Genomic DNA, 22,152 nt, shown 5'->3' with positions numbered 1-22,152 from the left:
TTAGGTAGGGTGGATAGTGAGAGTCTTTTTCCTCGGATGATGACATCTGGTTGTACGTGGGGTCATAGCTGCAAATTGAGAGGTGATGGATTTAAGACATATGTCAGAGGCAGGTTCTTTTCTCAGACAATGGTAAGGGCGTGGAATGCCCTGCCTGCCAATGAAGTTAACTCAGCACATTAATAGCAATTAAACAGTCCTTGGATAAGCATATGGATGATGATGGGACAGGTCGGCGCAACATCAAGGGCCAAAGGACCTGTTCTGCGCTGTATTGTTCTATGTTCTATGTTCTATGTTCTGTGTCATCCCAAACTTGCCTCATTAACTAGACACCATGCCCCTGTGGCACCCCTCATTTCTGATGCTAGCCCACTCAATGTAAGCAGAATTACTCACAACCACCAAGATATCCTAGGATGCCTGGCACTGGTGCCATCTTTAAAAAGGCTGCCCAGTCAAGTGCTATCATTCTGGAGCTGGCCTGTACAATCAGTGATATTTGCCCTGGACACAGCAGATAAGAGCAAATTGATTTGCGGGCAGGCACCAGGTGGATGAGGTAGTGTAGGAGAGCTGGCATTTTCCCTCAGGACTAGCTGAGGAGGCCGTGCCACTTGACCCCACCGACCTGATCCGAGATTGCCACCTGGGTCAATGTGGTATAAGCTGTCTGGAGAAATGTACATCAATGCCACAGAAAAGTCAATAGCATTGTCCACTCTCTCAGAGTAAGCACCTTTATTTTCTCTCCGCTTCCTCACAATCAATCTGTCTCAGCTACTGCATACACCTCCCACCAAGGCTCATGCTCCACCATTTTTGTGATCATATTCAAGAGCTTCCTACACTCACTCTCACCCATCCCCCCTACCCCAGACTCCCAAACCCGCATGGCCTCCACACCTCCTATCATTCACTCAGGAGAACTCACCACCTCTTCCCCAGCAGTGTCAGCACTAACAACGATGCCAGACAGTTTCATCTCTGTGAATTCCACCTCACCCCACAATCCCCTGACTTCCTTTTGTTCCAAGAGAAAACATCCCATATCAAAACAGAAAGAGCCAAGCCAGGTGGTAGGGTGGCTGACATTCACCTCTCCTCACACCCTAAGAGGAGAGGATGCTAACCATGCCCACACTGTGGACTGACATTGCACAAAACCCTTGGCTGACTGCCAGCACCCCAGAACCCATTGTCAGCCATGGTCAAATGGCAGACCAGACTCAATCACTGAATGGCCTAATTCTGCTTCTGTATCTCATGTCATCTTATGATCTTATGGTCAGATATCTGGATCTGAGTGATGACCGCTATCCTTCTGTTTTGAGATATAGCCATTTGGTTGTTGCATCAGTGTGCTTGCAACTTAGGCTGCTGATACATGGTATAAATGTGACACTGAGATAAGACTATTCCATGCAGCAAACTGTCCACCCCTTTAGCCAATGACTGCTGACAACCATGACAGGCTGCTTGGCTTGCTGTCTATGCTGAACAGTAGGGCAAGATTGGAATACAGTCACCCTGTAAGCTCTGACTGAGAGCGAAAACTGCAAAAGAAAGGCAAGGCAGCTGTGCTATGTACATCCAGATAGGCACAAAGTGAGTGGATACTAAGAGAACGAATGAGCAGCCCTGAGATGCAATCTGGTCCATTGATTGGGTGCCTCTGTTTGCATGCAATGTGTCTTTGCAGCAACATTGCAAAGGAAGATGCTATGCACTTCAAAGTGCAATTCCTTGGTCTCAATGTTGAGATTGGCCTTACTCAATATCTCATGCGATTCTCCCAAACCTCTCTCCATTGTCCCCCACCCCGTATCATTCAACACCCCGGTAAGATACTACCAAAAGTGTTCACTTCTACATTTTTCTTACTGATGCACAAACTAAGTTACAAAAATAAAGTTTCAATAGGGTTATCATCTGTGAAATTATGCATTTCATTATAAAAGTGCAGGTGAGTAATCAAGTGTTTTTATCATAAACCATTAAAGTTTTCTCGATTTGTCCTTGTTCTTGTTAAATGCTGCATCTTTATGAAGTCTGATTGGAGTTTTTGTTATTTATCAGAGATATTTGTTCACTAGCTGGTAAGACCATGACAGTGCAAGGTGTCTCTTACTATTTCTAGCAAAATATTAATAAGGTAAGAATTACTTTCTCAGCCATTTTCTACCTCAGACCATGCTTCAATTCATAGATAAAGAGCAAAGTCTGAGGGCTAGTGGGCAAAGAATTTGTCTACAACTACATCAGAAAAGAAACTAGACGGGCAGGAACATAATTTTTTTAAGATGCTATACAAGCAATTTGTTTGGCAATGCACATTGCCAAACTCTGTTAGGGGCTTTGGATTGGGTCAATGATGAATGGTTCAACATTGTAGCACCCTTTCTGCTTTACCAGGGAACTCCCTGATAGTTCAGCTTGTAAGTGCACCATGCACCTGTTGTGTGTTTTTAACATTTTGATTAGTTAAGGCCAGACAAAAGTTGGCCTTGGTTACTTTATCATTGAAAGCATAATGAAACCATAATTACAGTCTAGCATCTGGCGCCCATTTCATTAAGTTCTGATTAAAATGCAATTGGCAGCAGTTGGAGAAAGGTCTGCAAATTGACAAGTTGGCAGTAATACCAATCTGCTGAACGATTTTGCTTTCTCCCTCTCCAGTTGTGCAGCCCTTTGATTGTGTGAATAACAACAGAGATTAGATTAGTGGAGCCAGTCTGATCACCATTAGGTCATTCTGGCTCCCAATTAAAGCACCTCTTGCATTTGATATAATACCCATGTTGGAGCAAAACAGTCACCTTATCTTTCCGTAACAGCCTGTGCCACAAAAATGAAAAAAAGAGCAAGAAAAATAGTCAATGTTTTCATTTTTTTCTCCAGTGACCTCTGCTGGATTTGTGAAGAGTTTATGAGAGGAGTGGAGAGGAAATTATTGATGTAGAAAATTGCAATATTGTTGTGTATTTGTCTAATAATGTTGGACTGTGACTTTAAGAGTCCAATCACAGGACATCATTGGCAATTTTGGAGGGAAGTGGATTAGTCTACCTTGCAAAGTGAACATCTATAATAAAAACAACAAATGCTGGAAATCCCAGCGGGTCAGGCAGCATTCGTGGAGAGACAGCAAGCTAACGTTTCGAGTCTAGATGACTCTTTATCAGGGTTGAGTCTTTTACACTTGTATCATTACCTTGCTCTCTCTCCGTGGATGCTGCTCGACCTGCTGTGACCCCAGCATTTTTTGTTTTCAGTCCAGATTCCAGCATCTGCAGTAACTTGCTCCTACCCACTATAATAAACCTTTTGTTGTTTTAAATGCTGTGGCCTCCGAGTACTTCTTCAAATGTAACACAAGAAGAAAATTGACGACGAGGAGAAAATCTACCTTAAAGTTCACTGTTGCAATTCATTGATTCATCGGAAAAAGTATCACTGTCCTCACTACAGACCTTGGAGGCACTTTGATTAAAAAAAATCAAAAATATGCCATTGCTGCACTGAAGCAGGTACAGTCAGTGAAAAAAAAACAACTTACTGCAGGGAAGAGGCTCACCATTTACCCCACCCTGAAGGCATAGTATATTCCCTACACAGAAGAAATTGTCTTGACCTAGGAGTATGTCTCAGGAAAAAAGACAGACAGCCTCAGGAATACCTTGTTTCAAATACAAAAAAGCGAGGTGGTGTTCGAATTGTCAAAGTACATCATGCTATGCAGGCTCTTTCCATTTTAAAATGTAATAAGAACAGGGAGAGGATATTTTTGCTCTGTGGGAACTTATGATGAAAATACAGAGAACTGGAGGGAAAGCTTTCATTGAATGTTTAGGCCGCGTCATTGATGCTAAGGCACTGAGGCATCAGCAGTCAACTGCTAGAAAACATCAACATAGCAAAACATGACCCTAAGAAGCCAAGAGGCAACATGTCCTCTTATTTTGTTCAGACCTGCTGTGAAGAACATAAGAAGATGAAAACCTCAACCATTCATGCTGACATCTCTAAAAGCTGCTCTGAAAGATTAAAGACAACGTCTAGGAAAGAGCAGGCCAAATTTGAAGCGGCTAAAGTAGGTAAGACAAGTTATGATTGAGAAATGAAAAATGATGTGTTAGATAAGGGTAGCAAGAAGAATTGGGACCCCAATGCACCAAAAAGCCCTCGCTCTGGGTTCTTCTTATTTTTCCTGGAACATCAACCAAAAATCAAAGCTGTGAGTCATGACTTATCTATTGACGATGTAGCAAACAAGTTTGATGGGCTGTGGAATGCATACAGTGAAGAAGGGAAGAAACTTATAAAGTAAAGAAAAAAATGTCAGGATATTGCTGGTGAGGCAAGGTGGATAGTGCATAGAAGCCCCCACCCAAGAAGGAGGCATATTGTGAGAGTATGGTATGGTTTATAGAAGCAGAGTACCAAAATGGCAGCCACCTCTGAGTAGTGGTCTGGGATAATTTAAACATGTTGGATCAAAAAGAAGGTAAGTATCATTCAATGCTGACCTCCTATGTCTATGTACATCATGCTATTACACTCCAAGAAATACAGGTAAACAGAAGCCAAATGCAAAAGATTGTGAAATGGTAAACAATTCTTTCCCTTTCTGTGAACTGTTGCATATATGAGTGCAAATCCTTTCATTTCAGGAATCTCTAATGTAAAGGACTGTATTTGTGTGAGTATGTTGGACTGTCACTTGAAGAGTCTGCTCACATGACATCATTTTGGAGGAAATGGCTCAGTCAAATGTGCTGCAAAAGACAAAAGAATTTCAGATGCTCAAATTCTGTAACAAAAACAGAACTTAGTGGAAAATTTCAACAGGTCTTGCCAGACATACTGAGATTTTGCAGCAACTTCTGTTTTTGCCTCTTTTTGATTTAAGTGCTGTGGTCTCAGTCCTTCTCGAAATGTACAAATGTAACTATTTTCCACAAATGGTGTAAATTCTTCATGTGATTCAAGGGAAAACACAAGAGGGTGGAAATGGGAAGTCATATGTGTGAGATGAACCATTTAGGTAAAATCAGATTTATTAGGTTTCTGCCTTATCTGCTCTATGATAGTATCCAAAGCCGCCATTCTTTCATTCATCCCTCCCCCAACAATTCAGCAGTGCTTTCTGAGAAGATGCTTTGTCACATTCCCCTCACAGCAAGTGGGTGCCATTCCAAAGATTCCATCAGCACTAGGGAGTTGGTACAAATGTTCCACCACTGCTGACATACGCACCCACTGCGAATCCTCTTGCAAGGATGCCTGCCTTGAAGAGGTTTTCCTCCTCTCTCTACAAGAATCTCAGGGAGTCCCTCTCCCACTGCAACTCCCAGGTCATTTACTCTATGCCACTTTCTCCCCACCCCCACCCTCCTCTAGCTTATCTCTTCACGCTTCAGGCTCACTGCCTTTATTCCTGATGAAGGGCTTTTGCCCGAAACGTCGATTTCGAAGCTACTTGGATGCTGCCTGAACTGCTGTGCTCTTCCAGCATCACTAATCCAGAATCTGGTTTCCAGCATCTGCAGTCATTGTTTTTACCTGTATAAATATAAACCCTACTTGTCAGGGTGTGGGTGATCTCCTTTCCTATAGGGAGGGCCAATCAACAGGAAAATCAATACCAAGTAGCCATCAAGTACCACATTTCTTGCTTCCCACTTCCTACCCTCTTCCACCCCCATCCCCTTCCCAACACACAAAATGAAATTCTAGTTTTATCCGTACTATCATAGGCAGCATCTAAATGAAAATAATTGTCTGATCATGAGCTGATCTTGAAAATTCTAAACTTAAGATTGAGTATTTAAAAATGGCAACCTGATTTATGTCCTCTTCTGGATTTTAGGGAGGCAAACTTAGAAGCAGTAAATTAACTTGTTCTCCAGAAGCAGTTTCACCCTTAAAATATTTTAATGAGGTCATTTGACTTCAATATTTTACGTTTAACTTGAAGAGCACTGATAACATCTGGAGGTAGCAAGTTAAGTTGTTTTCAAGCACTGCTCGAGGGCCAGGAGATGCAGGAATATTTACCTCCCTAGTCACAAGGTACCACACCATGAAATGACCCTATCACCTTGGCAACCCTCTTTCCATCATCACATGATCTGACCCCATTTGTCTGATTTAATTGCTATCAATGTTCAACCCTCCAGTCTGCACCTGCATTTCCAACCTCCAATGTCCTATTCCCCTTTCTCCCCCATACTGAGTGTTTTTCCTGCTCCTGACTGCCTTAATGCTCAATAGCCAGATAATTTGTTAATCCAAAACAAAAGGAAATTGCTGGAGAAACACAGCAGGTGTGGCAGCTTGTGTTGAAAGGAAGCAGAGTGAATGTTTTGAGTCTGGTGACTGTTAATCAGAACAGTTAGCAGCTTCAAGGTATTTATACTGAACATGAAGTTGGAGGAGGTGGGGGAGCGGTGAGGGAATAGGTGAAGATGGAGACCTGACAGAGAGAGACAGAGAGAGACAGAGATATCTGAAATAGGTAGGTCAAAGTAATAGTGCTAAGAGTAGGAGAAAATGGGTGTGCTGTACTGAATACAACCCATATAATGTCATAATGGCCTAGAAGTACAGGACAAGGTGTGGTGGGTAACAAAAGTGGAAGGACAGAATCAGGTTCTAAAGTTATTGAACTCAGTGTTGAGTCCTGGATGTTGCAGTGTCCTCCAGTGGAAAATGAGATATTGTTCTTCAAGCTTGTTGACATGGGAACATGGTGGTGCATTGAAAGGGCAGGCAACTGAAAGCTTTGGACAGGAAAATACCTGCAAAGTGGTCACCCTGGCTGTGTTTCATCTCCCCAGTGTACAGAAGTGAATACAATAAGCTAGATTGAATGAAGAACAGCTAAAGTGCCACTCCACCTGGAAGGTGTGTCTGGGGCCTTGGTTAGTGAGGACAGAGTAAGTAAACAGTTAGATATTACAGCTTCTGATTGGGAAGATGCTGATTGATTTGGTTCAACCAAGGTGAAGCTCTTAGCACACATGCAAAACACACTGTGCAACACACACACACACACACACAGACACACACACACTTTCTGCTTGCATAGATGCTCATAGCATCCCAGCCTTGCTTTGCTTAGCCTTTTTGCATGTTGCCTTCTCAGCCAGAGCTCTCCGTATTTCTCTTGCCCTGTTGTTTAGGTAAACACAAAGCCTGGCAGCTTGTCAGCAGTGATCACTCAGAGAGGTGGACTTGTTACTGTGCAGCACCATGTTATGTCAATCTCATGACCACAGTGTCTGTCAGCAGCCTATGCAGCAAACACACTGCATGTGTCATCTGAAGCATTGCTTTGTGATTGTTGTGACACTGCTTTGATGGTGAAGATTAATTCAGGACTGTCAGTGCTTAACAAGGTGTATTGCTGGAAGTCAAAGATGGCAACTGGCACCATGGATGCCAGGAAATTGTGGGATATCATGGCAGGACAAGCAGTTCCACCTGCAGAGTGTGAGAAATCCAGGTAGCATCACCAACTTAACCAATTTCTGGTAAAATTCACTTATGGGACATGGGCATCTCTAGTTGGGCCAGCATTATTGTCCATCCCATGCCTTCCTGCTCCTCAGATGCTGCCTGACCTGCTGTGCTTTTCCAGCACCATTCTAATCTAGACTCTTGAGAAGATGGTGTTGAGCTGCCTTCTTGAACCACTACTATCCACTTACAATGCCCTTATGAAAGGAATTCCAGAAATTTGACTTAGTCCCTCTCTCATCGCTAACCTCCATATGCTCATCATCACCCAGCATCTCAAATTTCATTCCCTCATTCCTCTGTTTAAATCTTTCCATGGTACCATCCTTCCTCAGCTCCATAACAGCCTTACTTTCTCACAATCTATCTCCTTTGAATACACTTAGGCGAAGGATTTGTGTTCATTGGGGCATCTCTTCAGTGATTAGTGTACTACCGAGCAAAGTTGTCAGTTTAATGAAGCACTTCAAAAACTCAGCTCAGCTCCATGTATGAAATATGTTACTTGCTATAAGTGTAATACAGCAATATAATCATATTGGTCCACAAGATTAATTACATTATTATAATATCAACAATCATATATAGCTCTGGCAGTGAGGGTAACTACGCCCCTTTTATCAAGTAAACAGTTTGTAGGAAGTACATCTGCACACAGTTAGTGAGTCAGTTGAACAGACATCTAACAATCCAGCAAAAGCATCCATTTAACTTTACCAATATGGCTGCTCCAAAGATTTGTGAGTTCTTTTACCTGCTTAAAAGAGATCGAGCAGGGCCAGGCATACAAAGGGGTCTTGTGTGACAAAACTTTTCTGGGAGCTCAAGTCATCCAAATGCAAGAAGGAATAAAAACAACCATATAAATCTTTTGCCTTCCTGCTATTTTCTGCCAAAACATGATTATTAATAAGACAGCTTGCTGTCGGTGCATCACTGAATGAGTTGCTCCTTAACTGAAAATCAGGTGGAAGAAACACAATGTCACTCCTGCCTCATTCACATGGGTTTCCCTGCACGTGGATGCTGTTGGCCCAAGCCCTTATCCTCACCATTGGACCAGCAGACAATACAACAGGAGTGAAGAAATTATTGTCCCCTGGGCACACAGAAGAGAAAAATCAGCCTCCTTTTCTCCTTGGCAGCTTCATTCAGTATTTTTTGATAATAAACTGGAGTGTTCAGCTCCATTCATAACACCTCGGATAATGAAGCAGTTTGTGTTAGGTCCAGCCTTTATTCCTTTAATTACCTACCAAGGGAGAAACTTTTATCTTCGTGCACAGAAAGTCATAGGGGGGATTGTGCTCAGGTTTAATGTGTGAACGGCTGGCATATGGATTTCTGTGCCAAAGTGCTGGCAGTGAACTCCAGCTCCTGCTGAGTAGTACAAACAAGACACATGATGATGTGCTATGGAATAAAATCCATAATCAACACTTGTTCTCTAGTATTCCAGTTGTTATTTGTGAAAACCAAAGAGCATTTTCGCCTCCATAGGAATTCTCAAAGAAGTTTACTCATGGAAATGTATGTCTGGCATCATGTTATCCTTCTGTTTTTTTTACCCATTCTCCATAATTACATTCCCTACAGTGTGGAAACAGGCCATTTGGCCCAACAACTCCACACTGACTCGCCAAAGAGCAACCCACCCAGACCCTTTTCCCTCTGACTAATGCACTTAACAGATGGACAAATTAGCATGACCAACTCACCTGACTTACACATTTTTGGACTGCGGGAGGGAACCCATGCAGACACAGGGAGAATGTGCAAACTCCACACAGTCACCCGAGGTTGGATTCGGACCCGGGTTTCTGGTACTCTGAGGCAGCAGTGCTAGCCACTGAGCCACCCCAAATTGCTTTAAATTGCAGACACATCACCTATAAAAGTGAAGTCTAAACAAGAGGTGTGTGATTTGTTCTGAGGAAGGGTGACTGTCCTGATTTAACTCTGGTTTCTTTCCACAGATGCTGCCAGACTCGCTGAACATTTTCAGCAATTTCTGTTTTTGTTTCTGATTTTTCACCACAATACCTTTCTCTGTTTAAGTGCACGAAAGGACAATATGAGGACTGTTGGAGAAATTTGCCCAATAGGTTAGAGATCACAAAACACAGCTCAAAATGAAATTGACAAACAGTTAATTGCAAGCAATATCACTGGAGGAAAAAACAGACCAGCTGACACAGAACTGACAGTCTGCACAGGTAGATCCAATTTCCCCTCTCAGAGCTGGGGATGAGACCAGTTTTATAGTAATGCTGCACAATGACACTGATTAAGAAATGGGAAACTACAACGTTTCTGGAAATGGAGTAATTTAGTTGCAAGGATGCTAATTGGAAAACAGTTTATCGGATGAATGTCCTATTCCTTCACACAATGCAACACCCTGACAGTATCATGGTTCCAGTCATCTTCACAGGTAGGTGATAGTCTTTCTGAAGTGGTGTGGTGCTTCCATTGTCCTATGGTGCCTCTGTCTGTCCTGCTCTTTGTGTGGCTTTGATATTGCTGGGTTGTGAAACTGCCCTTAGGGCTTTGAGATCTCTGTCATGTCCATGGAAGCTTATAGCATATTCCATTGTCTGCGTGCTGCCTGACCCAGTTCGTGAACTGCTCGGGAGTTCTGGGTGTCCTGGTACAATTTGGCCAATGTACTTTTGTGGGCCTATCGTGGGTTAGCAAATCTTTTCCCACAAGAAGTTTTATGAAGTTTGGTTACTCATATTCTTTAATCTCAATGGTTCAATGACAGCACAACAAACAATAAAGTCACATGGGGACCACACCTGGGATAATATGCATATGTTGAATAATTCAAGTAATAGTGTTTTCTTTGTATAATGACATAGATCACATGGTTCAATATTAAAAAGGTTAATCTTCAAACTTATACTACCCTTCCCACATTGGAGAAATAGGAATTCAGTGGTCTCTTTTATAAGCTGATTTATCCTTTACTTGCAAACATGCACTGAATTAACATTCAAACGATGCACAAATGCCTCAATGCTCTCTACCATTTCCATTATTAAGAATTTTCAAAATGTATGTCACAGTCTACTGACCAAAAAACCCGTCATGACGCAGACATGCTCAGTGAACACCTGAAATGAAGAAATAAAAAAATCTTAATTCTGTCTAAATTATTTTTAAAAGCTTGTCTCTAAGTTTGTAAATGACTGCCTGAAACTGAGCGTGAAATAAATGTAGAGAAGAAAGGCTGCAAAGATAGTACTGCTTTCAGCAATTTTAAAGGCCAAACATTGTCTCAGTCATTACCTGCAGAAAATAAACATGCTCTAAAAAATGTTCAGGACGTCTGTTATTCTCCAACCCCATTCCCTCCTTCCACTCCACTGACCCCACACAACTATCCCAACTCAATGAATTCTACTGAGGAAAAACTATTGTAAGAAATCATTTGCAAGAGGGAGAACATCATTGGAACAGCAATGAAAACAGAAATTTCTGGAAAAACTCAGCAGGTCTGACAGCATCTGTGAAGAAAAAACAGAGATAATGTTCAGGGTTCAATGACCCCTGTTCAGAACTGATTTTAGCTTGGCAAAGGATGCTATATAACACTCAGGACTTGTTATCTGCTGAACAATTCTGAGCACTTTTTTCCATGCCCTTACCCTGACCTCCACACACCAGGCCTTACCACCACATGGGTTACCATCACAAACAACCTATTGTCAACCATTCATAATCCCCATTAACAGCTATTGATTCTCCCAGGCTGACATTAATCCTTTCTTTTGTCTGCCCAACTGTCCAACTACTGTTCTCTCTCTCTGGGCTCTATCTCTGCCTATCGTTCACTTGTATGCCACGCACCCCCTACACACCTACACCCCCCCGCCCACCAACCCCCACCCCCACCCCCCAATTCTTCAGTATATACACCAAACCTTTCCTAATTACAAACAGATCAGAAGAAGATTCTCTGGACCCAAAATATTTGCTTGGCATTTTCTCCACAGATGCTGACAGACCTGCTTAGTGTTTCCAGTAATTTCTGTTTTTGCTGCTGTTCCAATGATGCTATCCCTCTCGCAACTAATTAGAATTTATAAAACAACTTCTTATAGATTGAATTTTTGAAAGATAATTGAAATATAATATTTTTAAAATCCTAATTATATGAAGAAATATCTGAATGATTTTATAAGGACAAAGTGACATTTATATAAAAGACAGTTTAATAAAGATAAATCTTTAACTGAATGTGGATGTATGAAAGAAACTGTTGGTTCAACAACCAAGAACATGGTTGAGAGGCTCCTCGTTAATATTCTTACCAAAGAGTTGAAGTCAACACCATCACAAATTTAATCAATCATGCTCACTGATTCCTTATATTTTGTCAGGAAAGGATTTCCTATGATTACATTGATATTTGTCCAAGTGACTGGATTGTACATTTGAAAAATGTTTTAATATTTTTTTGATGTGTCCCCTCAGTTCTTTTCTCAATTGGAAGTGGAACTGTTTGCCAACAACCTCTGATGAATTTATTCTACATCATAATAATAGTGAACTAATGTTGAATCATTTTGATGTCTGTGCCAGCTTTCTAGTTTCACAAAGCCTTTAAGTAGCCTAGGGGCTAAAGTGTTCCCAGCTGAGCTTATACTCACTGGTTTTGTTAGTTTACATGAGTGCTTTATGTCTGTTTCACAGATATTTTATTAGAAACCTAAAGCTAATTTCTCTGCTGGGCTTTATTGCCATTGTTGGCCAACCACTGCTGGTGACAGAAATTGAGATGATAATACCAGTTGTTGGTGCAGATGAAAACTGGTTCTTCATCAGCAATAAACAGGGATGAGGGGTTATTGCCCATGTCCGAAAAGTTTTACCGAAACTGGAAGAAGATTTTTCTTTCTGCAAGTTAAGGCAAACTTTGTAGCTGTTCTATTGACAGCACAGGTTGACACTCTGCACAGACCGACGGGCCACCTCACACAAACTGTGAGTAGGAGGATGGAAGTGATTGATTTTCTTTCCATTTGAGTCGACAGGATTTGCAGTAGCATCATTAACCACAGCTTGCAAGGAAGTCACCCAGGAAGCATCCGTCATGTTCGCTTCATCGTTAAAATAATGATGAAGATCATAGAAAAATGAAAATATAATGTCTGCTTCCTGGCATCACCTGCATGATTCTGTGCCAATGGCAACAAACTACTCGTAAGTTGTTCATTAAGACCACACAATTGCTCGTAAGTATCGAAAAAGCCTCATAGGATTGACTGATGCAGCCAACTATTCTTTGGAAGCATAACTCCCCTGAAGAAGTGCAATGAAATCTCCTGCTGTTGATGATTTTATATAAGGGATCGTACTATTTGTCCTGATGTATGCTGTGGAGCACTGCAGACTGGCATGATTTGACTCTTTACCTGAGGCATGTTGAAATAAGTCCATTAAAGAGTTCACTGCTGTAGCCAATTTTATCACCACAACTTAACTTGACAGGTAGAATTGGGAAGAAGGATTTTTCAAATATTCTGTTCTGAATGAAACACCAGCAGAAATAGCAAAGCTTCTGTAGCATTTCCATTTAGTTTTGACAATGTCTATAAAACCATACATTTGTTTAACAGTGGTCCACTCAATCCATCTTGTAATTTGTTCTGCTTACCACATTAAGGTGTTTCTTCATTCCCAAACTCACCAATATTGAGGAATTTTCTATGCATCCAAAGAATTGCAGACGTCCTCAGTCAAGCCAGAGAATCTATTTAGATATTTACAAACAACTCTGTGTTCTTCATGAACAACATTCAGATGGTTTAGTCTAATGATGAAACAGAACCTCACAAATTTAAGAAGGATTGCCCATTTCACACTTTGGTGCCCTTAAAGACAATTTTAAGTTGATAACAACAAATGCTGGAGATCACAGCAGGTCAGACAGCGTCCATGGGGAGAGAGCAAGCTAACGTTTTAAGTCTAGATGACTCTTCATCAGAGCTAAGGTAAAGTGTGGAGGGGCCAGCGTTTATGCTTCAGTGTTTATTTGGGGAGGGTTATGAACGTAGGATGCTGGTGAAGAAAAGGTGTTGATAGTTCAGATTTAGTGATTGGAATATAAGAATGGCAGAACAATGGCATGTCTCCTGCCAGACTTTAAAGGACAGTAAATGGGATGGGGTTTGGGGGAGTGGTGGGGTGGGGGGAGGACATGATCACAAGCCAGAAGAAAAGGAAAAATATTCACTATTAACGGTGTTGAACTCAATATTAAATCCAGAAGGCTGTAAAGTGCCTTGGCCTATTTTCCATCAGTTCCAATGATGCCACCTTCCAAAACAGCGCTGCTGACATGATTTGCTTCTTCTATAACCGTGGTTTCCTGCCCACTGTGGTTGACAGGGTCGTCAACCATATCCACCCTATCACCCATGCTTCTGTTCCTAACCCTTCCCATCACTCACAACAGTGTAATTGGGTTCCACTTCTCATCACTTTTCATTCCACCTGCCTCCGCATTCAAAGGATCGTTCTCTGCCATTTCAGACAATGCCACCACCAAACACATCTTCTCCTCACTCCCCCTGTCTGCATTTCGCAGTGCTCGTGTCCTCTGAGACACTCTAGTTCATTCCACAGCCACCAACACCACGCCCTGCTCTCTACGACACCTTCCCATGTAACCACAGAAGATGCAAAACCTATCCCATCACCTCCTCCCTGCTCACTATCCAAGGGCTGAAACAGTCTTTCCAGGTGAAGCAGCATTTCACCTTTAACTCCTCCAATCTTGTGCATTATATTCGTGGCCTACTCTACATTGGAGAAATCAAACACAGACTGGATGACTGCTTTGCAGAACACCTTCCGTCTGTGCACAAGCTTGACCCCGACCTTCCAGTAGCTGGTCATTCTAACACAGCATCCTGCTCACATGCCCACCTGTCTGTCCTCAACATGGTGCAGTGCTCCAGTGAATCACAGTGCAAACTGAAGGAACAACATCTCACCTTCAGACTAGGCACTTCACAGCCTTCTGGACTTAATATTGAGTTCAACACCTTTACAATGTGAACATTTCTTCCCTTTCTTTAGTTTGTGATCATGTCCTCCCCTTCCCCATCCCATTTACTGTCCTTTCAAGTCTGGCAGGAGACACACCATTGTTCTGCCACTCTCACATTCTGATCACTTAATATGGAACTATCAACATCTTATTTTCACTGGCACCCTACATCCAATACCCCCAGTGCCCCACCCCCAGCCCCCAAACTAGAGCATAAATGCTGTCTCCCCCACACGTTTCTTCAGTTCTGATGAAGAGTCACCTAGACTCAAACCCGTTAGCTTGCTTTCTCTCTCTATGAATACTGTCTCATCCGCTATGATCTCCAGCATTTGTTGTCTTCGGTAAATTCCAGCATCTGCAGTATTTTGTTTGTACCAAGAATTTTAAGTTACATGACATAATGTGGTGAGCCAAGAAATAAACTAAAAAGTTTTGTTTTTAAATTTTAGAACTTGAGCAAATGCAGCAATAAAAACAAAATAAACTCCAAAGTATCAATCACTACCAGAGATTAATTCTTCAGGGTTTCCCTGCACAGGTCACTGTAAGAAAGAATTTCAAGTGGGTCATTCAGACCTCTGTGCTACAATTCCGAACTTGTGCCTACATTGTGTGAAGTTCTGCCCAGGATTACAAATTCATCAACCATACAATAACTGCTGAAGTTCGGGAAATGAGGTCTTCAAAGAATTCATTTTGCAGAGGGTAAAAGGTAATACCTGTACACTTCAAACATAATCCTCAGGCAATCTGTATTTTTTATTCTCTGAACTTTCATTAAGCACCCAGGATTTGTTAAGTTTTTGACTGCAAATTGTCAGCATTCTCCTTAGTTGAAGGATCAGAAATGAGGGGACATAGGGTGAAAGGCAGGAGGTTTAAAGAGAACTTGAAGAAAACATTTTAGATCCAGACGGTAGTGGGACTTTGGAATGCACTGTCTAGGAGGATAGTCAAGGCAGTTCAAGAAGGCAGCTCACTATGACCTTCTCAAGGGCAACTAGGGGCAGCAAATAAATGCTGGTCAGGCAGCAAATCCCACTTCCCACAAATGAAGTTTTAAAAAACTCACAACTTTTAAAAAGAACTTGGATGAACACTTAAAATATCATAACGGTCAGGGCTATGGAACAAGTGCTGACAGGTCAGACCACTGTCGATATACAGTAGCTTTGTCAGCCCAGACTCAATAGACTGAAGGGCCATTTCTGTACTGTATTCATACAATTCTATAATTCTGTGATCATACAATTCCATAATTCTGTGATCATACAATTCTATAATTGTGTGATTCACCATCAACATCCTTCTGATTTTGATCATAAATTCAGGATTTAGCACAAGAGGAGATTCACATGTCTAATCCTGATGTTGCTGTCTGCCATTCATTGTTTAACCACACGTTATGTTAAGTGTCATCCCTTTCTCACCCTGGGGACCATCAGCAAAATTAATTTATCTTAGAACATAGAACATAGAACAGTACAGCACAGAACAGGCCCTTCAGCCCACGATGTTGTGCCAACCACTGATCCTCATGTATGCACCCTCAAATTTCTGTGACCATATGCATGTCCAGCAGTCTCTTAAATGTCCCCAATGACCTTGTTTTCACAACTGCTGCTGGCAACGCATTCCATGCTCTCACAACTGTCTGTGTAAAGAACCCGCCTCTGACATCCCCTCTATACTTTCCTCCAACCAGCTTAAAACTATGACCCCTCGTGTTAGTCATTTCTGCCCTGGGAAATAGTCTCTGGCTATCGACTCTATCTATGCCTCTCATTATCTTGTATACGTCAATTAGGTCCCCTCTCCTCCTCCTTTTCTCCAATGAAAAAAGTCTGAGCTCAGTCAACCTCTCTTCATAAGATAAGCCCTCCAGTCCAGGCAGCATCCTGGTAAACCTCCTCTGAACCCTCTCCAAAGCATCCACATCTTTCCTATAATAGGGCGACCAGAACTGGACGCAGTATTCCAAGTGCGGTCTAACCAAAGTTTTATAGAGTTGCAACAAGATCTCACGACTCTTAAACTCAATCCCCCTGTTAATGAAAGCCAAAATACCATATGCTTTCTTAACAACCCTGTCCACTTGGGTGGCCATTTTAAGGGATCTATGTACCTGCACACCAAGATCCCTCTGTTCCTCCACACTGCCAAGAAACCTATCCTTAATCCTGTACTCAGCTTTCAAATTCGACCTCCCAAAATGTATCACCTCGCATTTATCCAGGTTGAACTCCATCTGCCACCTCTCAGCCCATCTCTGCATCCTGTCAATGTCCCGCTGCAGCCTACAACAGCCCTCTATACTGTCAACGACACCTCCAACCTTTGTGTCATCTGCAAACTTGCTGACACATCCTACAATCCCCTCATCCAAGCCATTAATAAAAATTACAAACAGTAGAGGCCCAAGGACAGAGCCCTGTGGAACACCACTCACCACAGACTTCCAGGCAGAATATTTTCCTTCTACTACCACTCGCTGTCTTCTGTTGGCCAGCCAATTCTGTATCCGGACAGCTCAGTTCCCCTGTATCCCATTCCTCCTGACCTTCTGAATGAGCCTACCATGGGGAACTTTATCAACTGCCTTGCTGAAGTAAGGCAACATTGGTGAGCAACATTTCCGCTAAAAAATTTAAAGCTTGTTCAATAGGATCTGAATGAGTTTTTAACATTGATCTGAATAATACCAATGGTTTTAAACTGATCTCACCCTGAAATGCAATTTATATTGGCAGAGTGTTGTTAGATTTCTCAAATATGATTTCTGACTAGCTATATTTCTGAAATGCAAAAATAACATTGCGCCAAATTTTCTAATCTCTGGATCACTGGATTCTAGAATTACAACCAGAGATGTATGGCGGTGCCCTGAGGAGATACTGGCATGCAGATCTACATGGACATCACCCAGGAAGTTTACATTTTCAGTGGGCAATTGGTCTATGTCACAGGACTCAAAATGAATGTCTCCAACTGCAACTGGAGATTTTGGAAAATTCCATGGTACTTAGCTAGATTGTTACACAGGAAATAATACTAGACAGAATTAAATCTTGTTTAATACCTACTACATAACTGGCCACCCAGTTACCCTCAAGACTACCGCACTACCCAACCACTTGACTACCTCCAAAAACTGACGACCTAACCAACTCAGTCAAACTTAAATAGAAACACCAATCTAATATTTGCATATACGACTGTGTGAAGATGCAATGAAAAATAAATAATTTAACTAAAACATATATTTTGCAAAATGATTGAATGCATTACTAAACACTTTCAAATGAAAATACTATGTGATTTCTTAATTAGCATATATGGCATAATTAGCATTTTTCTTAATTAGCATAAACTTCTCATCAGCGGGAAGAGAAGAGCAATGACACTAACCAGCACTTACTAAATAGAAGCAGCCTGAATGAATACAAGCTGCATCAAATTGAAAACACTTTTTTCATGATGTTTGGACAAAACAGTCACTGATGACATCAGCAATGGATTGACTCATTTCAGAAATTGTAACAGTCATTCAAAACCCAAATAAAATTTTGCTGGAGTCTATTTCATTCAAAGTTAGTGGTAAAATTTACAATTGGAGATGGCTAATAAAGTCCCAGTAAACAGTATTTACTGCTTTGTCTCCAAGCAATTCTCAACATCATTGGCTCATGGCAGACTTAATGACTGATGCTCTGCTCATATTCAAAAATTATGAGAACTCTTGCCTATCACAGAGATGTTTTGTTCATGTGTTTGACAAGGCAAAATGGATTATCCTTGGATTCACAGTTGGAAAGACATACAAAAAAGGAGCAAGAGGTAGGTGTTTGAATGTGTTACTGTAGTTGTGTGCACAAAGCAGAAAGTGGGCCAACTTTTATAGGAGAAAATACCAAATTGGTTTGCCACATAACAGGAACGATTTTAGCTTAATAGAACTCATTTCCTGCCAATCATATAAAATATATACAGTATTATATTGCTAAACAGTATTGAAGTCACAATCACACACTATATTTATGACTTGGATGTGGAAAGTGAATACTTAGCTAACTTCGCAAATGACAAAAAATAGGTGGGAAGGCAAGTAGTGAGGATGACACAAAGTGTGTGCAATGGGAGCAGAAGTTCACCAGACTGAATGCTGCGATGATGGGATTGTCCTATGGGATGTCATTAAAGAGACTGGGACTACATTCTCCAGAGTTCAGAAGAATGAAAGCCAACCTCACAGATACCTATGAAATTCATTAGAGGGATGGACAGAGTAGATACAGGAGGAATATATCTGTTGGCTGCGGAGTCCAAAACCAGGAGATATAGTCTTAGATTAAAAGGCAAGCAATTTAGGACCAAGATAAAGAGGAACTTCTCCAGTCAGAAGATGGTGAAACTTCCAAATTCTACACTGTGATATAAAGTGAATGATATATATATATATATATATATATATATAAATATCACTTATTTTAGAGTCTGGAATTTGAACAATAGCCATGTGGATTTTGATCTGCGCATATGAACAAGTTTAATATCTATCTTGTTCGTTTTTCTGGAACCAGCACAAGAGAGACGGCTCCTGGAGTAACAATGGGAGTTTGACTGCATTAAGAATGTTTACTGTTGGACAGTGTAAACATTGAAAAGCATTAACTTTTTTCAGTTTAGAGAAATGAGGAATTTTTTGTTTGTCTAGGAGAAGAACCCATAGATTGGCTTTGCAGTTGATTTCAGAAGTCCAAGCTGAAGTTGTCTAAGAACATTTTCTCCTATAAATAGGAGGCAGTTGAGAACAGTTAGGGTTTTAATTTGAAAGTTATAGACCAAAGTACCTGATTAGAATCTCAAAGGGTGAATTTGAAGGATGTTGTGAAATTATTATATTCGGACAGATGGAAATATATTTTTACCATCTCTTTCAGCATCTTTCAAGTCATGTTATATGTAAATACATTGATTTATTCTATTTTACCATTTCTTCTGCATAACAAATCTTTTATTGTTAAAATGAAATCTGCAGCATTTCATGCTTGAGTTTCAGCAAAAGAACTTCTTGTTAAATAAAAAAGCAAGATATGATCTATCAAGCTGGATTTCAGTCTGGAATCTGACTTGTCCAGGTATAACATCAGCTAGGATCATAACAGTATGTCAAAGGGCTGTGGGAGTTAAGCCATTGAGTAAGTTACGGTGACCTTGCACAATAGGAAGGTTCTCATTTGCCCACTGATGGGATACATGCAGAATGTTTCAAAGAAAATTGAATGTATCATTGAAAAATACAAAAAAAAACCTGAGAATCCTCAGTCATAAATTAATGAATAATTATTTGTTAAAATACCAACAAAATGTATTGAGGATCGGGAGAATAGGAGTAGGAATAATTAAGAAGGTTTGGCTTTCCATAGAACTGAAGGCATTAAGAATACAACATGTAAGCGTGATAATTTACTCACTATTTACAGTGTTGAGATTTGAAATTGGTACCTTATTTTATGACTGAAACTCAACCTTGATAAGTTTACACAAACAAGCATTACCAAATGTTTGTGATTCCCATGTGCTAACCTGATTATGATGGAACACTCTTCTTTCAGAATCCCGTTGTGCAGCTTCAGATAGGAAACTGAATTAAGAGGGATATAAAAGTATTATCTACATTGTGAGAGACTGCAGAGTTGGAAAGCTTTGCGATGCAGAATGATCTGAATGTCCTTGTTATTTTTTGCGACGGTTGGTATGCAGGTACTGCAAGCCATTAGGAAAGCTAATACAGTATTATTATTCCTCACAAGGAGAACTGCATATAAAAGTAAGAGGATATGCTTCAGTTATACAGTGTAGTAGTGAGATCACAACCAGAGTACTAGTCATAGCAATGATCACCTTATTTATGGAAAGATGCAAAAGCATGGAAGCCATTTATTAGTTTTATTAGATCACAACCTGGAATGGGCAGGTGAATTATGAAGAAAGATTGGATAGGCTTGTTCTTGCTGGATTCTTGGTAATTTTTGTGAGCTTTCTTATTCCTTCCTTTTGTCTTTATTTACCAGAAATTTGGAAAGCTGTAACAGGAAACAGTGGAAAAGTTCTGTTTTAAAGGGATCCCAATTTCCAACAATTGAGTCTAAAGTACTTTTAAAGAGAAATGACATAATCCAGTTTGAATTGTAAACTATGTTGGTTTGTAATATAATCAGAGAGCAGTCAGAGAGAATTTAACCGGGGGAGACGAGAAACAGTCTTTACTCTCTCTTTCCTTTACTGAAAGGAGACTTTCTTCCTTTGCTATTCTAGATGGTGTGGGCCGTCGGTTTAAAAGGTGCTGCCTGAGAAGCACAGACTGAAGGAGCATCACAAAACATTAATTGTATTGTCTGGTTACCACCCTCAATAACAATTATTGGCTCTGCACAAAGAGGAAAACAATCAAATCGGTATCAACTAACAATCAACTTTACTAGTTTAATTAAAATAGACATACACTTCACACTGTCTGGTTAAGAAAGGGTTAACAGCAGGCATGCAATTCATACAAAACTAAAATCTATGTGCACACCCACTAGATGTCTCTGATGTTCCTTGAACAGACGCAGAAAATAACATCTAATACCCGAGAACGGGAGCTAACACTGGCTAGGCAATTCCCCCAGGTTCTCAGTCTCATCTCCATGCTTACAAGCATGGGGTTCTCGACTTCAACGAAGGTTTATCTCCAGAGTTTTTGCAGCTTGAAATCCTCCATTGTTATCCTTTTCCTTATCTTCCCGAACTTCCCATTGGCTCTGGTTCATCTGGCGAGACTGTGTCTTTCCACTACAGGCTTGCTCCAAGTACACCGTCAGATTACCTCATTACTTTTCCAGATTTACACCTAATGGGATTCCTCTGAGCTGTCCTGGTTTGAGCTGGTTCCAGCCAGCACAAGGCAGCAGCTAGGACTTGGGTAACTTGAGTCCTCAAACTGCTATTTTTATGTCTGAGCAGCCCCTGAACAACATCTCTGTTTCTCTCTCCACAGATGTTGCTAGATGTGCTGAGTTTCTCCAGCACTTACTGTTTTTATTTCATTCAGTGCCTTCTACAAGTAAGTGCAAATTAATGGAGAAGGAAGATTGAAAAGCAGGATTCTGATCAGCAAAGGGATCCTCTTAGAAAATCCAATGGATAGACACCACTGAACTGCTTTCCCTGGTTTCTCTCCACCCATGTCCCCAATGTATTTTTTGTGTCTGTCTGTAGAAGGGACACTGGATTCAAAATGTTAACTCTGCTTTCTCCCCACAGATGCTGCCAGACCTGCTGAGTTTCCCCAGCAATTTGTGTTTCTGTTTCAGATCTCCAGCATCCTTTAGTTCTTTGGGACTCTTGTTGTGTCTATCTGAATGTGTGTGTAGGTGAATTCTATAAGTTACCAGAGCTTTGACTAATAGCATCATATGTCAATGGTACATAAATGTCTGCTGCTAGAATTTAATAAATAGCACCTGGCTTGTGTTTTTGAAAAAAAATCACACAAATTGGAGAACACTGAGTAT

The sequence above is a fragment of the Chiloscyllium punctatum genome, chromosome 1 (genome assembly GCF_047496795.1).
Source record: "Chiloscyllium punctatum isolate Juve2018m chromosome 1, sChiPun1.3, whole genome shotgun sequence".
Classification (NCBI taxonomy): domain Eukaryota; kingdom Metazoa; phylum Chordata; class Chondrichthyes; order Orectolobiformes; family Hemiscylliidae; genus Chiloscyllium; species Chiloscyllium punctatum.
The sequence above is the reverse complement of the archived record's forward strand: the minus strand, read 5'-3'. Positions refer to the sequence as shown.